The sequence below is a fragment of the Monodelphis domestica genome, chromosome 7, assembly GCF_027887165.1.
Source record: "Monodelphis domestica isolate mMonDom1 chromosome 7, mMonDom1.pri, whole genome shotgun sequence".
Taxonomy (NCBI): Eukaryota; Metazoa; Chordata; class Mammalia; order Didelphimorphia; family Didelphidae; genus Monodelphis; species Monodelphis domestica.
Genome location: NC_077233.1, coordinates 181551688 through 181570369, shown reverse-complemented (window position 1 = coordinate 181570369; position 18682 = coordinate 181551688).

The window sequence follows — 18682 nt, the reverse complement described above, 5'->3', positions numbered from 1 at the left end:
TCTAAAATTGTAGCATCTCTAAATATGTGATAATATATTGATTTAGTGGGATATTATGGTTCTATAAAAATGATAAGTATGAAAAATATAAGGGAAAGTGGAAAGGCCTAACTGAAGTGATGCAAAATAAAATGAAAATAGAACTTTATGTTAGCACATTGGCTAGCAGGAAAAAAGGAGGAAGAGGGAGAGAGGGATTGGAGAAGGAGGGGAGAGTGAATGTGTGTATGAGAGAGAGAGTGATAGAGCAGAGAAAATGAAACTAAACAGGATGAGATTAGAGGAAGCAAGAAGAGAGAGAAAGAAAAAAAGAAGAGAGGAAGAGAAAGGGGAAAAGGTGGAAAGGGAGAAAGGAGAAAGGGAGAAGATAGAGCTTGAGATAATCATGAAATGGGACAAAAAATAAACTTTATTGTTGTTTGATTTGTTCCTACCTGTTTAATTCTAAGGATTTATGTAATGTTTATTTCCCTATTGCATATATATATATATATATATATATATATATATATATATATATATATACTTTTTGGATGGCATTTGTTATGTTCATTATAAAGTATATAAATGTGCAATATCTGGAATTGATATTTTCCTGTATGCATTTGATCACGTCTATCTGTCCTTTCCTATGTCATATTACATAGTATGCTGAGTACTAAAGTGGAAGCATCCAAATGTGGTACTTCTGTTACTATCACTGATGAAAATAGATCACTCTAGAACTTGTGACAGAGTGGTTCCATTTCACATCTATATATATTTTCCTTGACATTTCATTTATATATAGGTTGTCCTCATAACAATCTGGCTGAACTGGATCTCATGCTGCATTTTTTCACTTCAACTGCTTTTTGATGTTTCTGAGGCAGTAGTGTTTTAGTCATTCTCCAGTCCCTCCCCCACCCCCAGCCCCAGGACAAAGGAGCTGATATTCTATCCTAGTAGTTTTGAATGCTAGATCTCTCAGCTTGACAAGATCAAGATCCTTCTTCTCAGGAAGTTTCTTTTATCTTTTGTCCTCTTTATTGTTAACTCTTTCATATCTGTGCAATGTTTCTAAAAGCAAATGTTATTAATTTAAAATGGTCAAAGAACAGGAGGGGGCAATTTTTGGAAGGAAAAACATTGTCAAAACCTAGATGAAGAAGTCCTCCAAAAAATGATTGCAGTTCCCACAAATACAGTTCTCCAATGAGAGCATATTTCATGGTGGTAAACACAGTAAAATATAAAATTGAAAGCTGTTTAGGCAGGGGGGAAATGGTTGTAAATACAATGTTGATATCTGCCAAATGATTCAATCACTTTGGAAAAAACAGGAAATTATGCAATAAAATTTATTAAAATGGTCATACTCTTTGATCTCACAATATCACTATTAGATTTATTCCTGAAGGATAGTATTGACAGGAAAATTACCTGTGCAAAAATATTCCTAGAACTTCTATTCATAACAGTTTAAAAAGAAAGATAAGACGCTATTTAGTTATTGATGAACAGCACATTTAAATGTTAGTCTATTAATCATTTTTTAACTTTAATAAATAATTAAATTCAAGAATCAAAATAAATATAGGAAGACATATAAAATGATAGAGAATTAAAAAAGAACCAAATGCAAAACATGTATAAACAACCACTACATACATAATTAAATGATCACATTCATAGTCAAAGAAACATTAAATTATGTCAAAACTTCATATTAAATACTTATGGCAACTTTGTTAATATCTTCCTCTAGGGTATATATTACAATTTTTTTCTTTTAATTTTCCTCTTCCATAGTCAAATGTAAGTTTCTTGAGAGCTATAATTGTTTCATTTTTGTCTTTGTATCCCTATGGCATGGTGTCTTGTTCATGAGTATGTAATATATTGGCTGAATTTAATTCAATGAATATACAGATGAATATACTGACATTTCAATTACCCTCATGTTTTTGTTTTACTAATTTGTTCTGTTTTTATTAAATTTGTGTTTATCACATATTTGAATACCTTTACTTATCGATGAAAGTTAAAGTATTATTTACTGAGATATGGTAAGAGTAAAAATCCACTTTTTATTTCTCATTTTTCTAAGCTGATTGTTTAATCAGATCTGGTTGCAATTGCTGTAATCAAACAGATCTCATCTTCTTTTCTTCTAGTTTGCTATTATTTTTGACCCACTCATTATTTAGCTATATGCTAGATATATATCTAGGTATAGGAGTAATTCATTCTGAAATGGCTTTTCATTGGTCATAAATCATTTGTTATCTATTTGGAGATAGTCAATTTATCTTTTGTAACTTTTGGTGCTTTATACGTGCAGTATCTTCTAACTTTTCTTGAAAAAAATTAATAATTCAGAGACACAAAGCTTCCAATGTAGTCTACTTCAAGTATAGGTTCTTTTTGACCTCATTTCTTTAATAGCCTTGTTTGCAACTGTCCTTTCAATGCTTCTAGTCTCATGGTAATCACTAAATATCAGATAATATATTGACATTATTTGGAAGATCTCACATTCTTCATACAATGTCTTTACCTCTTCATCCCCTTTAATAGACATTGGTACCTCAGTTATAATTTTCCTTTTGTAGGACAGTTTGTTTTTATTTGTCAAGGGTAGTAGAGCAATGGGAGAAGACAAAATGACTCATGAAATAATATACTTTACTTCATTTTACTTTGGGCACATGATTAATTTAACTAATACTACTTTTGACACCAATCATTATCCAATAACCAACAAATTATTATCATTAGTAGAGAAATTGATTCCCATTCATAATGATATTCTTGCAACAAATGAAACCAGAAAATGTAAAGTTACAGATAGATGGAATAACTTCTTATAGAGTCTTTTTAGAGAGACAAATTTTAAAAAAGTTGATTTCAGGTAAGAATGTGACTGAATTACTATTGACCTATCTTCCAACTCAAAATTTCAATGATTTTCCTTTTTGGTTTGTTTTTTATTAAACCAGTGTCATATTCTGCTGCATTTTAAAAAAGTATTTAAGATGTTCATCTAACTCTGAAAAGGTAGCAAGAAATAATATCAGTTGGTCAGAGTCCATTATAATTATAGTCAGAAGATAAGATCAAATTATATTGGGATTTATTCTACTAATAATACCTATATCAGAGAGTAATCTTTTAATTTTATTTTATTTGTTACATTTTGCTCTAATTGTCATTAAAGATGGAATTTTTATAAACTTTCCCATAAAACTATAATAAATGTATGCATGTGTTAAATAATGATGGGCAGTTTTTTCAATTGATATTATTTATTTCCTGTGTTTCTACAAATACCTCACTTTTCTTTGACCTTTGCAGAGACCCCTGATGTTCATCTGATGAAACTGAACTTTATTAATTTTATTACTTTAAAAAAATTACCCAGTTCACTTTAAGGTATATAATTAATCATTGTGGCTGAATGTAGATGTTTTTGAGTTGTCTTTTATTATATATTTATTAGTATAGTTAAGTAAATAATAAGTTTGGGATGCTAGTCTTATGTCTGGTTACAAAATTACAATCAGAAATTCCTTAAGAATGGATACTTAGTACAGTGTACATTTATTAACCTTAAAAACTGGCACAATGCATGTTGCTTCAAGAAGCAATCAATAAACATTTGTTAAGATTCTTAAGAACCATTTCAGGCAATGAAAATATAAAGACAAAAATGAAATAGTCTCTGTTCTCAAGTTAGAGGAACTGCATTGGAATTCCACTGTGATACTTAATTTCCTATGTGACTTTGGCCAAGTTATATGATCTCTTTGGGTGCTGGTTGCCTCACTTTTTAAATGAGGGATTGGTCTAAATATTCTCTAAGGTTCCTTTCCTGAAGTCTATGAACCATTTCTTATGTTATCGGTTACTTAGATGAATTGATTGGAGAGTTGGTGGTTTCTCACCTTTGGCATGTTTCAAAATGACCTGTATTATACCCAGATGACCCACTTAACAACTCTGTTAAGGAGAAGATATGCATTTCGATGGTGCAATAAATACCTGTAATTTGAAGAAGTATTAAGGTCTTTAATCTGAATCATATGGTCAGATATTGGTTCCTGAAGGAAAGATCTCTAAATCCCTTCCTCGTACCAAATATATTGAAGAGCAGACCCATTACTACAATGCTGCAGTCATTCCCCAGGCTCATTTCCTGCATGTCCACTATATACACCTGCCAAAAAGTGTCATCCAGCATCCAAAGAGAGTGCTACCTGTCTCTCTTTTCATGACTCAGAAACATGCAAATTGGGGAAGTAAGCCAGTATGACTTCATTAAAAGAAAAATCAGATTTGACAAGTGTTCTTTGGAAATACTGTACCTCAAAATGGAGATACAGATAGAATGCTGTGTGCATAATTACAGTTCCAAGGAAGTCTCTTTCATAATTATAAACCATGCAAGATTTTCATATTCAGATTGAAGAAAATTGGAAGTCTGAAGCCATATGGGAGATTCCATTAATTATATTTTAAGACTACTTTCAGAACAAATTTAGATGCTCTTCTGTTCATCTTTCATAGTGGGATAGAGCTTGCTTGACAGAGGGTTAGGGAATGACAAATAGTATCAGAACCTTATTTTCCTTCCCCACTCTTCTATATCTTTCTTATTTTTCCTCACTTCACATCTCTTTCCATTCTGGGACTTGAATTCTTTCAAAACTTCAGTTATTTACTTAGTAATCATTCATAAAATTCTTGTTATGTGCAATATGCTTTGAAGTTCTTTAAATGTAAAAGGGGTAGGGTTTAAATTAGATATCCTAGGAGTCCTCTTCCTAGTCTAAATATATAATTCTATTGTCTAAGTTCTCCGGGAATAAGTTCTATTAAATCAGGAGGGATCTCATGTCTAAAAATGAAAATCATGTTGTATTTTGTTATTCTCACCAGAAAAACCTTTCCACCACCTAATATGTGAGGAAATGATATTTGATCTATTTTCCATTGAGGAAATGAGTAGCAAGATATGATTCCTTCATTTCTAAGCATTAGCACTCTCTACTGAGGATTCATCCAGTCACTGCTAACTAGAAGGATTGTCATTCCAGCAGGAGCAAAAACTCTCCTTCTTTAATTCAGTTACTCAGGGCACAAACCGAGAAAGCAGCAGGAATTGCATTAGCCTCACTAAATAAGAACTGTTCTTTAAAAACATCATTAGAAATCCATTTCCCCCGAACTATCAAAGCTGCATGAATTAGAAGAAATCAGCACATTTTCTACAATCTTTCCCTTGTTTCATTTGTTCTATCCTTTCATTTCATTTTTCCCAAATGTTGTGCTGATTCTTCTCATTTCAAGAAAATTATTTCCATGTCTCTTTCCAGCCAAGTCCCCAAACAATTCAATACACATATCTGCGAGTCCCTGCTGGCTAAATTAATTCTTCCACTTTTGTAAAAACCTTTTGCCATTTGCAGAATTATGTACTACAAAATCTCATGTTCCTGGAGCCTGACCTTGCTCAGGTATCAACATGGCTTTTATAGGGGTTTTCTGTGCATAGAATATATTTATGTGTTAAAAAGAAAATTTGAACAATTGGAGTGTTGCATAGTTCTACATGTTTTTCATATCTGTTTACTTATTAATTGAAGTGATGAATTAGAAGTTATAAATCAACTGCTAGAAATTTTTATTTTAAAACCTATATATTTTTTTCTAAGCCTAATTAGCAACTGCCCACTGGGCTACTGTTCCAACTCAGGGTAATCTTTCTTTTTTATAATGCTCATGATTTCTTTCTATAATTATACATACATGTGCAATATACATATGCTTATATTAAAAAATAATACAGAGTGGTTTGCATGTTATCTCCCCTCATTAGATTGTGGATTATCTTTTTTGCCTTTCTTTGCATCCACTATGCTTAGAACATTGGCATATATATATATATATATATATATATATATATTAGATGTCTAATAAATGTGTGTTGATTTAACTTGAGGGAAAAAGAAGGGCAATAATACACAGCTTTTGGAAAAACCATAAAGCAAGATATTCAGTTTAATTAATTCAATACTTATGAAATAGAAATTTTGTTCTAATTGTTCTGGGATCTGAAGATGAAAAATAATATGATACTTGCCCGATCATGAGTTGGGAAAGGGAATTTCAGGAAAAGGATGAGAAATATACAGAAATAAACATACAAGGTGGAATTTAATAAAGACAAAGAAAGACCTAGATGAAATTCTCTAAAAATATGAGAAGGAAGAAGTCTTTTTCACTTAGATGAACCTGTAAAAGAGTTTATAGGTCAGTTTATACTGTCTTCTAAAAAATAATTAATTTATTTAGAATATTTTGCCATGGCTACATGATTCATGATATTTCCCATCCCTCTTCTCTCCCCTCTCCCAGAGCTGACAAGCAATTCTACTGGCTTATATATGTATCATTGTTCAAAACCTATTTACATATTATTCATATTTGCAATAGAGTTTTGATATGTTGTTGTTTCATTATCATTTTCTTTAATGAAGTCCATAATTGTTTCTGTGATTTCTGTTTTAACCCACCAGTGTTGAAGAATTAGATTATTTAGTTTCAAATTAATTTGCTTTTCCATGGAACCTTATTAATTATAATTTTAATTGCATTATGATCTGAAAAAGTTGCATTTATTATTTCTGCTTTTCTGCATTTGTTTGCAATTTTTCTCTGCCCTAGTATATGACTGATCTTTGTATATGTCCCATGTGCTGCTGAGAAGAAGGTATACCCCTTTTTTCCCTGTTCAATTTTCTCCAGATATCTATTAACTAATTTTCCTAACATTCCATTCACTTCCCTTACTTCTTTCTTAGTTATTTTTTGGTTTTAATTTGTCTAGTCCTGAGAGTGGAAGGTTAAGATCCCTCACTAGAATGGTCTTATTATTTATTTCTTCCTTAAGTTCTTTTAATTTCTCCTTTAGAAATCTAGATGCTATACCATTTAGTGCATAAATGTTTAGTAATGATATTATTTCATTGTTTATAGTACCTTTTAACAAAATGTAATTTCCTTCCTTAACTCTTTTAATCAGATCAGTTTCTACTTTGGCTTTGTCTGGTATCATGATTGCTATTCCTGCTTTTTTACTTTAGATGATGCAGAATATAGTCTGCTCCAGCCTTTTACCTTGAATCTGTGTGTCAACCTAATTCCAATGTGTTTTTTGTACACAACATATGGCAGGATTCTGTTTTTTAATCCATTCTACTGTCCACTTTCATTTAATGGGTGAGTTCATCCCATTCACATTCAGTTACTACCTATGTATTGCCCTTCATCCTATTATCCCTTTTAGATCCTGCTCTTTTCTCTTTCTCTCTGTTCCTCCTCATCAGTATTTTGCTTTTTGTCACCACCCCCAACTTTCCTGTTCCTCCAAATACCACCCTCTTCCCTTGTCATATTCCCCTTCTACTTCTCTTTAGGGTAAGATAAAATTCTTTGTCCCACTGAGAATACTTGCTTTTCCCTCTCTGAGCCAGTTAAGATGAAAGTAAAGTTTAAGCATTTCTTGTCACCACCCTTGTCCTCACCTCTCTATAATCTTTGACAGGGAGAATTTCTGAGGTGACACAAATATGCTGTAGTTTACTCCTTCATTTTATATATTGTCTTATAAAGGGGAAAGGTCATATGAAGAGTAAGGGCTGTTCATGAGATTCCAGTTGCTTCTGAATCTATTCATGAAAAGCGGTTTCACTTTGGTCAGTTTCGCCTTCAATTGCCAAGTTACTTTTGGGAGATTAGACTACTAGCCCAGGAATTAGTTCTGGTTATAGGGTAAACAGAATTCAGATTTCTAGGGTAGAGACCAGCCCAAACTGACTAAGAACAAAGGTAGCTTAAAAGCAAAATTGTAATGACATTTCTTGGACTGAGGAAAAGGCTTCTCTTTAAGCTACTATAAAGAATGTCCTTTGGACAGAAGAGGAAATATTACAAAATAACATTAATATAATATTAAAATTAATTCTTCTTAGAGGTTATCAAGCAAGATCCATCCCAGTAGGAGGGAAGTGCTCCAGGAGCTCCATGTAGGCTGGTTCTTGATGGGGCATCTGCATCAGCTGGCTAAAGGATATGTTAGAAAAGGGAGAGACTAAATACGATGAAAATATTTAGGGATCTATTCAAATATTCTGGTTGGGGGGTAATGAGGGACAAAATTATGTTGCTACCCATGAAAATGAAAAAGAGAGCACAGGTGTGTAACATAGTAAAAATAGAATTGATAGGATTTAGCAAATGATTGAATGTTTGGAGTGAGGGAAAGAGAAGAGTTGAAAATGAATCCAAGAATTCAGATAGTTTGATCCAACAGAAAAATAGGTTCTCTTTGGCTGTAGAGGAAGGTCCTGTGTAATGTTTCTACTTCTAATTCTAAGGAGCAGAATCTATTATTCCAGGTAAATTCAAAAAAGTGAACAAGCTTTCAGAAATAACCACATATATAATAATAATAACAAGATTTCAGACAAAATAGGTACAATTAAGAATATAGAAATTACATTATGTTAAAGATATGAACAACAAAATAATATCAATATTCAGTGTTTTTTACATGAAACAACATAGCGCTTAAATACTTAAATGAAAGTTTAATAGAATTTCAGGGGAAAATGGTAAAATAATAATAGTGAAGGACCTTAATGTAATGTTATCAGACAGACAAATTAAACAAAAATATAAATAAGAAAAAAGTTAAGAACATTTTGAAATTTGGAAAAATTATATGTTAGGTCTCTTGTAATTTCTGAATCAAGGTGGAAAAAAGTTTACACATTTCTTAGTCATACATAGCACCAGTAAATTGATCATATATCAGGACATCAACTACTGACAAACAAATTCAGAAATATTAAACTTATCCTTTACTGACCACAATGCAATAAAAACTTATATTAAACAGTCTTTTGAGAATTAAAAATTAACTAGAGACCAACTCAATACGAAAGAGCTATTAGATTAAAGAACAAATCATAGAAAAACAGACAATTTAATTAAAGAAAATAATAATGAAAATATGCTAGAACATATATATTATTAAATCAGTTTTTAAGGGGAAATGTTTATCTTTAAATGCTTTCATCTGAGAGAGAGAGAGAGAGAGAGAGAGAGAGAGAGAGAGACAGAGAGGGACTCATATAAGCCTCCTATACATAAGTGAGCTGTGAAGTTTCATGTACACCTCTTTTTTTTTCTGTTTTCAATATTTGGAAAGGATAGTTTTATTTAGTATTTGTTTACTTCAGAACAAAACAAAATTAAACCCTACTTCTGAAACTTACTACTACATGATCTTGGGTAAATCATTTAACCTCCCTCAGTCTCCCATTTCTCAGTTATAAAATGAGATCAAACTAGTCACTGAAGTACTTTCCAACTCTAGTTCTATGATGCTCAGCCTAGGTGTCTGAAAAGAAGTACATTAAGTTGAGAAAAGGGTAGATTTGGAATGATGATATTAAGTTCAATTTTGGACATGTTGATTTTGAAGTACAGGTAGGATATGCAAGTGTAGCTGTACAGCATGCAGTTAGAAATAGGAAATTGGAACTTGGGGAGAGACTGGAATTGGATAGATATTTGAAAGTTTTTGACAAATGTTGTCTTTACTATCCTACCTCCCTTTTCACATATCTCTAATATATTTAGTTTTTTTCATAGTTTGTTCCCTATTAGGATGCTGTGCTATCATCTGACAGCTAGGAAGTACAATGGATGGAGTGCTAAACCTGGAATAAGGCAGGTCTGAATTAAAATCTAAACTCAAGCATTTACTAGTTGTATGATGCTTGGAGAGTCTGTTAACCTCTGTTTGCCCTAGTTTCCTCAACTATAAAATGGTTAAAAAAGTGCCTTTGCTGGGTTATTTTGAGAATCAAATGGAACATATTAAGTTTTATATAAATGTTATTTATCATTATTATTATTATTATTACTTTTTATTATTCAATCCTTAAACCTTTCCCCTTATAAAATCTCTTTCAAGTCTGCAGGTTTTGTTAACCTTACCAGCACAATCTAATATGAAAGCAGAGACTGGAAGAGTTGTAAGCTCCTGATATATTATGTCTTCTTATCACACTTATTTAGCCTTACCACAGATCAAATCATGTTCCCCAGAACAAAACAAGTGTACATGATTAAAGTTTCAAAGAAGCTGTAGTCTAGCACTCCAAATGGAGCATTTTAAAAGGTTTTCTTGCCTTCAAGGATTACAGATCCAGAGCTATAGGGGTTCTTGGAAACCATCTACTTTAACCCACTTGTTATACAGATGAGAGAACTTTAGTATTTTTCAGATGCTTAAACTCTTTTATAATTGATTAGTAATGATTGGTCATGAAAAAAAAATCAATCTAATTAATTAATTAAATTAGTTAAATTTAATAGACTATATACTAGCAAATATATTACTCATGTTAGGAAACCAAGTACTATAAACTGAATATATGCTTACTTATTAAGCTATTATTAATTAAATTGTTATTATTAAATTATTGCCCTCATGGTAGAATTTTAGGTATAGTGGCAAATTAGGATAGAAAAAAGTGAGGAAGGCAAGTTAGGTGTAACTTTCTATGTCTCACAGGTCAGTCCATGCAGAACATAAACTTCTTGAGGACAAGAATTTGGTTGTTCTTTTGCTTTTTTTTTTTTAATCTCTGTATCCTAATAATCTGACATAATTGATTTTCCCTTAGTAGATACTAAAATATAGTTGAACTGAATAGGACTGCAGACAGTTTAATAGTAAAGTACAGCTCTAGGCTCATAATCTAAAGCCCTGATTTCAAATACTATCTCAGAAACTTATTAGTTACATGATTCTGAGCAAACCCCTTAATGATTCTTTATCTCAGTTTTCTTAGCTGTAAAATGAGATGGTTAGACTAGATTGTGTCCACCATCCCTTCTAGCTTTTTTCAGGTTCTCAGGTTTTGTTAGGCTTTAAAAAAAGAAGTTGAAACTTCAGCTTCACATTAGAAAATTGGTCAATAGCAGATCTACTGGTCCCTGGTAGAGAACAATAAAGAAATTGTAATAAGGAAGAAATTGTAATAAAATAACCAGAGTACCTAGAAAATGAGGTCTCAACTAGACTAAAATTGTTCTTCAAGTGATTTGGCTAGCATCCAAATAAATCTGGACTATTGACAGAGATGATACAGCATATTTAACAAAATAAAGTTTGTGTCAAGATGATGGTAACCAAAATGATCTAAGGAAGCTATTTCCAAGTCTAGTAATACCAATTGTTTGAAAAGCTGAAAGATTTTACAGCTTTAAAGCACCTTTATGAAAAATGGGTCTTTTAGATGGAAACAGAGCTAGTTATTACAGTAACGAGGGCCCAAGGAGATTTTAGTACAAAATAAAAAACCTGAGCTAAAAATAGGCTAAGGAAACCGGAAACTCCTGGGGATAACTCCAATTCAGCAGAGCTGACTTTTACAGGAGGCTGTGAAATTGCGTTGATCTGCCCAATAGTCTTCAGTTGCTTGGAAATGATCAAAACTAATTCAGAGTATCTCTTGGGGTGTGAAAAGATGATCTCTCAGAGGAGTTTCCTGATAAGTTTAAGCTCTAAAGGCAGAGAATGTTTTTCTGCCCAAAATAACAGTTCTATTTCTACCCTAAATACAGTTATTTAATTGATGAGTACCCAGAATGTAAACCCTGCAAGTAGAATCCAACATGCAAGGAGAGAGAGTAGAAGAATGTAGGTCCATGACATACCATGGCTTCTTATACTCATTTAGCTATGCCACAGGTCAAATTGCATTTCCCTGAATGTAATAAATACACATGGTTAAAACTTAATGGAAGTCCAGAAATTAAGCTGTAGCATGTCAGAGGCTTTTATGGCATTTAACTCAAGGAATAAATATCTAGTAGGATTCTAGAGTCAGTGCTCTTATCTCTGTAACTATACATTTTCTGAATCAAGAATACAGGTAGAGAAACAGACTTGGAGTAAGTTCAAATTCTACCTCAGCATTAACTGGCTTAAACTCTCTCACCTTCAGTTATAATAGTAGTATCTACCTCATAGGGTTGTCATGAGGATCCATTGAGACAATATATGTAAAATCCTTTACAAACATCAAAGCTCTGCATAAATATTAGTTGTTATTCATATCTCCTGTGACAAAAAGGAAAAGAAACCATCTTTATCCTCAAAGTGCTTATATTTTACTATATTTTGTCAGTCAATTAATAAACATTTATTAAATGTCTACTAGGTGCCATGGCATTGTAAATACAAAATAATAAAAGAAAAATAGTCTCAATCCACAAGAAGCTTACAATCTAATAGGGAAGGACATAACACAAAGGGAAGGTGAGAAGCTGGAAAAAGAAGGAAGAAATGGGAAGGAATGATGGAGAAATTCAGAAAAATGAAGCCAAGTAGGAAGTGAAATGATGGCTTAAATTCTCCTGAAATGAGCATGCTAGGAGTCAATCTCTATCCTCTACATTCAGAGGTTAGGGGTCCCAGGGGCAAAGAGTCTTGATGAAGCCTGAGTTCCAGGGTTGAAGTGATCTTAAGATGACAAGGATACTAGGGCATGAAAATGCTTCCAGGTGGGAAGTGATGAGATGGTAGAACCTTCACTAATTAGTATATACAATGTATGCAACATACAAAATAAGTAAAAATAACTATATGAATGGAAGGATGCTATTGGAGGAGTCAGAAAAAGCTTTTGGTAGGAGAGAGAGCACTTAAAATTAGTCTAAAGGAAACAAGGAAGGTGAAGGTGAAGATGAAGAGGGGAAGCTTTACTGGTATGGGAGAGTCTTTGTCAAACCATTTCAGATACATTTGGTATATTTGTCATTTTTTGGATTCTCCAGACTAATGATCTTATTTTGCAAGTAGAGGGCAAACCAGTAGAGGAATATATTGCCCCAGAAAGCAATAAGCAGAAAGAGCTTTTGAATAACAATGCTACCCTTCTCTCACAAGCTTAAAGGGTCCTTACTTCTTCCCTCCCACAGGGAAAGAACAATTAGGAAGTTTCCAATGACTTCTTTGAACAAAACTCACCCAGAAACAGCTAACAGAGGGACAGAGAATCTCAAATTGTGCAAAAATCCCACACTGTTTAGAGCTAAGTAGAAAAAAACAAAGTTAAATTTCTGTTGACTTCTGATTTTATAGGTAGCAGTGGGGAATATAGTTACACAATATCTACATTATTGAATTTTTCTTCCTATGTCAAATCAACATGATCAGCAGAAAAGGAAGGGAAAAAAGGAGAATTTTCTCATGAAATGCTTAAGGCAAAATATCAGGAAATATTTTTTATGGAAACACATTTCTCCAAAGTGAAAGCTTTCCAAGAGAGCCATGTTATCTTGGCTGCTGGAGGAATGCCAGACTACAAAGCAGTGTTTAACTGCTTTTCTTTTGTTCTTAAGAGCAGCACTATAAATGTACATACCTCATTTGAGGAATAAGCAATCTAATCGGAAATTTTATTTCAGTAAAAATAAAAATAGGCGCAGTTGGAAGAAAGAGGCACATTGCATCGTCTTTTTTTCTCCCCTCTTTTATTTGGGAAGCAATGTATTGATGCTTTACCAGCTGTGATAACTCTTTCATAATAATAGCCTTCATCTGTCTTAAACATTCCACTTAAACATTCCAACAAAGGGACTTATTTCTTCCGCTTTGTACTTTCCTAGTATAATGTGCAGAATCAGGCAGCCCAATATAATGGAAAGATGGCCAGCTTGGGAATTGAGACTTTGAATCTGTGTCTGATTTTCTTTCCAATTTCATGACCTTGGACAAGGCACTTAACCTCTATCTCTCTGGACCTTAGTGTTCTTCTCTACAAGATGAGGGGTTCAATTAGATGACCTTTAAAGTCCATTCTATCTCTTTGATTCTATGACAAGGTAAGAACCTTTTGTTAAGAGAGATGGTCTGTCTCTGATTATATTTAAGAACATGATTTGACCTCCATGTATCTTTTGAATCTCTAGAATTAACAAGACCCCATAGAACATGCAAAGTCTCTAGCAAAAATCCAGTTCTAATTGAAACTAATTGAAATGGTGTCCCTCTATTATGCCTAAGTCTTTCATTTGAATTAAAAAAAAAATCTACCTTCACAAATTTAATAAGCAGAGGCATAGCTAAACAGCAGATTGTCTTTAAAAGATCTGGGGGGGGGGAAGATAATGGAATTCAAGCTTAATATGAGTCAAGGGTGATATGACAGTGAAATCTTGTGCTATGTTGAAAGGCATAGCTTCCAGAAACAAGGAAGCAATGGTTCCACTGGACTCTAACCTGATCAAACAACAACTATGCTATTTTTTTGGTTCTGGGTGCCATATTTTAGGAAGGACATTGATGGGATGGAAAGAGTCTAGAGGAGGACAAACAAGATGGCAAAAGTCTTTAAGACTATGTCTTAGGAGCATCAGTTATCAGAACTGGGGATGTTTATCCTATAAGATGGAGTCTTAAGTATGACATGGTAATTATCTTCAAATACTTGCAAGTCTATTATGTGGAAGATGGATTAAGCTAATTCTTTTTGGCCTCAGAATGAAGAAACAAGAACAATAGACTTAAGATTCAAAGGAACACATTTAGACTTAATGCCATGAAAAACTTTCTAATAATTAATCAAAATCAGAATAGACTACACTAGGAGTACACTTTGGAAAGGAGGTCTTCAAGCAAGATTGATGACTATAGGCCATGTACATTTTAATGGGGACTCTTTGAGGTATAGATTAGATTAGTTGGCAGGTGATATCCCTTTCAATGAATGAATTGATTAAGTACCTATGACATTCTAACACTGCTAACTTCTGGGGAGACAAAAAGAATCAAAATACACAGTCCTTTCCCCCAAGAAGCTTACAATCTAAAGGGGAAGATAATGTGTAAATAAATATAAATAAATCAAACTAGATACAGAAAAAATAGGAAATAACAGTGAGAAGTCACTAGACTAAAGAAGGAGTGGGGAAGGCTTCCTCTAGAAAGTTGGATTTAGTTGGAACTTTCAGCTGTGGAATTTTATGTTCCTCCTGTGCTTTTCAAATTTTTTCTACTCCCATCTGTCACAGGATAGAGACATTGTAAAGTCAGGAATTATAGAAATGAGAGAATCTAAGTATTTTAGAGCTGGTAGGGAATTTCAGCTCTGGAGAAGCTCTGGGTTTGAAGATGGAGACCATCTCTGGCTTTGACTTACTTCATAATCTTAAATAAGTTGCTTCCCTTTCTTTGTCAGAGTGTCTCTATTCTAACCCATCTTCCACATGATAGACTTGTAAGCATTTTAGATAATTATTCTACTCCAAAGAAATAATATTTTATTGTCTTGAGCATTTTGTTTCCTAATCAAAGGTCAGTTTTTCATACATTATCCACATTCCTTCTTCAAAACAGAACCCAAAATTGGTTGTTAGTTGAGCAAACTATTTAGCTGTACCACTAAAAGTTTGACTTAAAAAGAATTATGGCCTTCTTGGGGAGGATTGGAATAGGAGGGATAGGTAAAAAAAGAATGAAACAGATATTTTTGGACATAATTAATGTGAGAATTTGTTTCTCTTGGAGAAGCATGTTTCTTATAATTTATTACACATTAATAAATAATTTGTATTATATTTAGGTAACATATTATGCTATATATTTAAAAATATAAATATAAATGGTAACTCAAAAAACAAATAACTGACACCCAGAAGCCACTGAACTTCCTCTGATTATTCATTATTCATGTAATCAAATGCAATAGCCATCAACTCTAATTTTTCTTGCTTTCCCCCACCCCAGGGCCGAGGAGGCTACTTTTCCCAGTGTCAACAAGAGTGACAAACATTCAAATGGAAGAGACTGAATTGGTGTTTAGTTCCAGGAAAGAAGGGAGGCAACAACGCCAAATCAAAATTCATATAACATCATTTATTAAGTACTCCCTATACAATGAGGTTCTGGGGTTTAGGATAGGTGGAGAGGGAGATAGGTCACTTCCCTCATATGTTTTTGGAGCATAGTTGGAGAGATAAGGTGGAGGCTTAGATAACTAAGATACAAGGTAGAATGTGGGACAATGGCAGAGAGTACTGGATTTGGATAGAAAGGGCCATGTTTCAAATCCTGTCTGTCACTTACAAGTGTTATGACCTTGGACAATTCTTTGGACCACAGATTCTTAATCTGTAAGATGTGAGAGTTGGACTTGATGACTTTAGCTGGACTCTAAAGTCTCTTCTATATTGAAGCCTATAATCCTATAATCCTAAAAGCTCAGGAGAGGTTAAAAATGATACTAAAAATTTGAAGAGAGGAGGTTATATTTTTCTGGAGGTGAAGATTGTGGCACCATTGTGGAACCCTTTTCCACTGTTTAAAAATGTACCTTGTGACAACACATTTTTATAGCTACATGGAGAATGTTCTGGTAATTATTCATTGTGGGTTTATGTCTGCTAGACATTTAGGTAAGAGTAGGGCACATTTAATTTAAATGACTCCTTGCACCGTACTGCCTAATGGACTAGATTGGACTGCATCAACATTAGCCTATTACTTCCTTATGCCTTTCATTGTGATGATATGAAATGCAGTTGAAAGCCTTTGGTCATACTATGGGATTTAATAGTGTAACTTTGTTACTATATAATTTGTGGGCCCTTTTTAAAAAAAATTAAATATATCTCATTCTTACTGTCACTTGTAGCATTCTTCCTCCTCCTCTGGCCTCCTGGACTCCTCTCCATCATTTCTTTTAGCCATTTCTGTTCTGCTCAGCCTTGGTGGTAGTATATTCAAAAAGAAAGAAAATGAAAGAAAGCATATGTAATGGGTCAGTTTGGAATCAATGGTAAAGGGGATTCATGTTGTGAACAAAAGTTTTAAAAACAACTGGACTGTATTCAATCCTTGCCAGGTCTGGCATCAAAAACAAAATAAGAGAGAGAGAAAAAAACCCACCAAAAGCTACTGAATAAAAGTGACAAAGAATGGGGGAAAAAAAGATTGAGGGTAGGTAGTATGGGAGGGGGAAATTCCCTGTAGAAGGTGACATTAAAATTAAAGCTTAAAGGAAGCAAACAATTTGAACAGATGAAAAAAATAAGGCTAAGGAATATCTGTGGGGGGGAAAAACTATGAAGGACTGAAAAAAGTAAGTGGGTATGTTTTTCATCCATTTCAAGAATCTTCAAAGCCCTTGCATTGGCAAAATAGTCAATCACCTTCACAATATGAATCATGATGAAAAAATTTCTCCCATGTTGGCCTTTCAAAGCACATAGTGTTCCTACTTGGAATAGCCTTTTTTAGTTATGGCATTGAAGGCTCTCATGAATATGCAAATATGTTCCTTGAGCAGGGTAACACATTTAATGCCGACATTTATATACTTTAAGATTAAAAAATACTTTGCCTAGATTATTCCTTGTCATCCTCACTCTTTCTTGAGCTAGGTTGCACATCTGTTAGGAAAAAGGATTTGTGATTTCATCAGCATGGGAAATTCCCAGTGGGGGAACTCTCTCCACCAAATCATAACCCATCAGTGACTTCGTAGGTAAGTCTTAGAGTATCACCCAGGACATAAAGGGTGATTTATCAAGGGTCACATAGCAATAAAGTGTCAAGGACAGGATTTGAACCTAGGTCTTCCTGATTCCCAGCCTTGCACTTTGCTCACTATCTTCACTACTTCTAATACAAGTATTGTCTCCAAATTCCTACTAGGGATAACAATAGTCTTAAAGAAATTCAGTCTATGCATTTTCACACAGCTAATAAAAGTGGCAGAATTCAAACTTAGAGCTTTCCTGATTCCAAAGTCAGGGTATTTCCACTACACCATGTTGCCTCCCAACAAATAATTAATAAACATTAAATCCATCATAGCCCCATTTCCTAATAATGACTTAGTATCTATTAGTTTACTAGGTTAATGAGCTAACTTGATGGCCCTAGAAAAGTCTGAAAGGAATGGACAGATTCTATTTTGATTAGGGAAAAAGAAAGAAAAGATGGGCAAAAGGAATGCCTTCAACTATAAGGGTATTACCTGGGGGGATAGCTATTGATAAAACAACAGAAAAGAGTTTGGGGAGCTAGATGGGAACTTTTCTACCTTTGGGGATTAATTGCCTTTGGAAGCTAACTAGTTATTGATAGAGAACTGAGAGCGAAGTCAGGAAAACTTGGGTTCAGATCCACCTTAAATACTTACTTTGTGACTCTGGATATGCCACTTAAACCTGTCTGACTCAGTTTCCTCATCTGTAAAATGAACTAGAGAAAGAATTGAAAATGACTCCAGTATCTTTGCCAAGAAAACTCCAAATGGAGTCATAAAGAGTCCAACATGACAAAACAACAAGAAATTCTTTTATAGAGAAAGATTCAAATGTACAATGACGGTCTAAGGGTGAAAAATCACATTTTGCCTAACACCTTCCCAGCTGATAGAATCCCAGATGGGGTCAGTGGATGTGATTTAATCCTTGAATGAATTTTTGAATATTCTGATGTTTTCCCAGGAAAGCTGTATTCTGTGGGAGAGGGCTGAAAACCTAGTTGATTGTAGAAAAGAATGTCTGAAAGCAGAGATTGCTGCCTAACTCTGGGGAAATGGTCCTA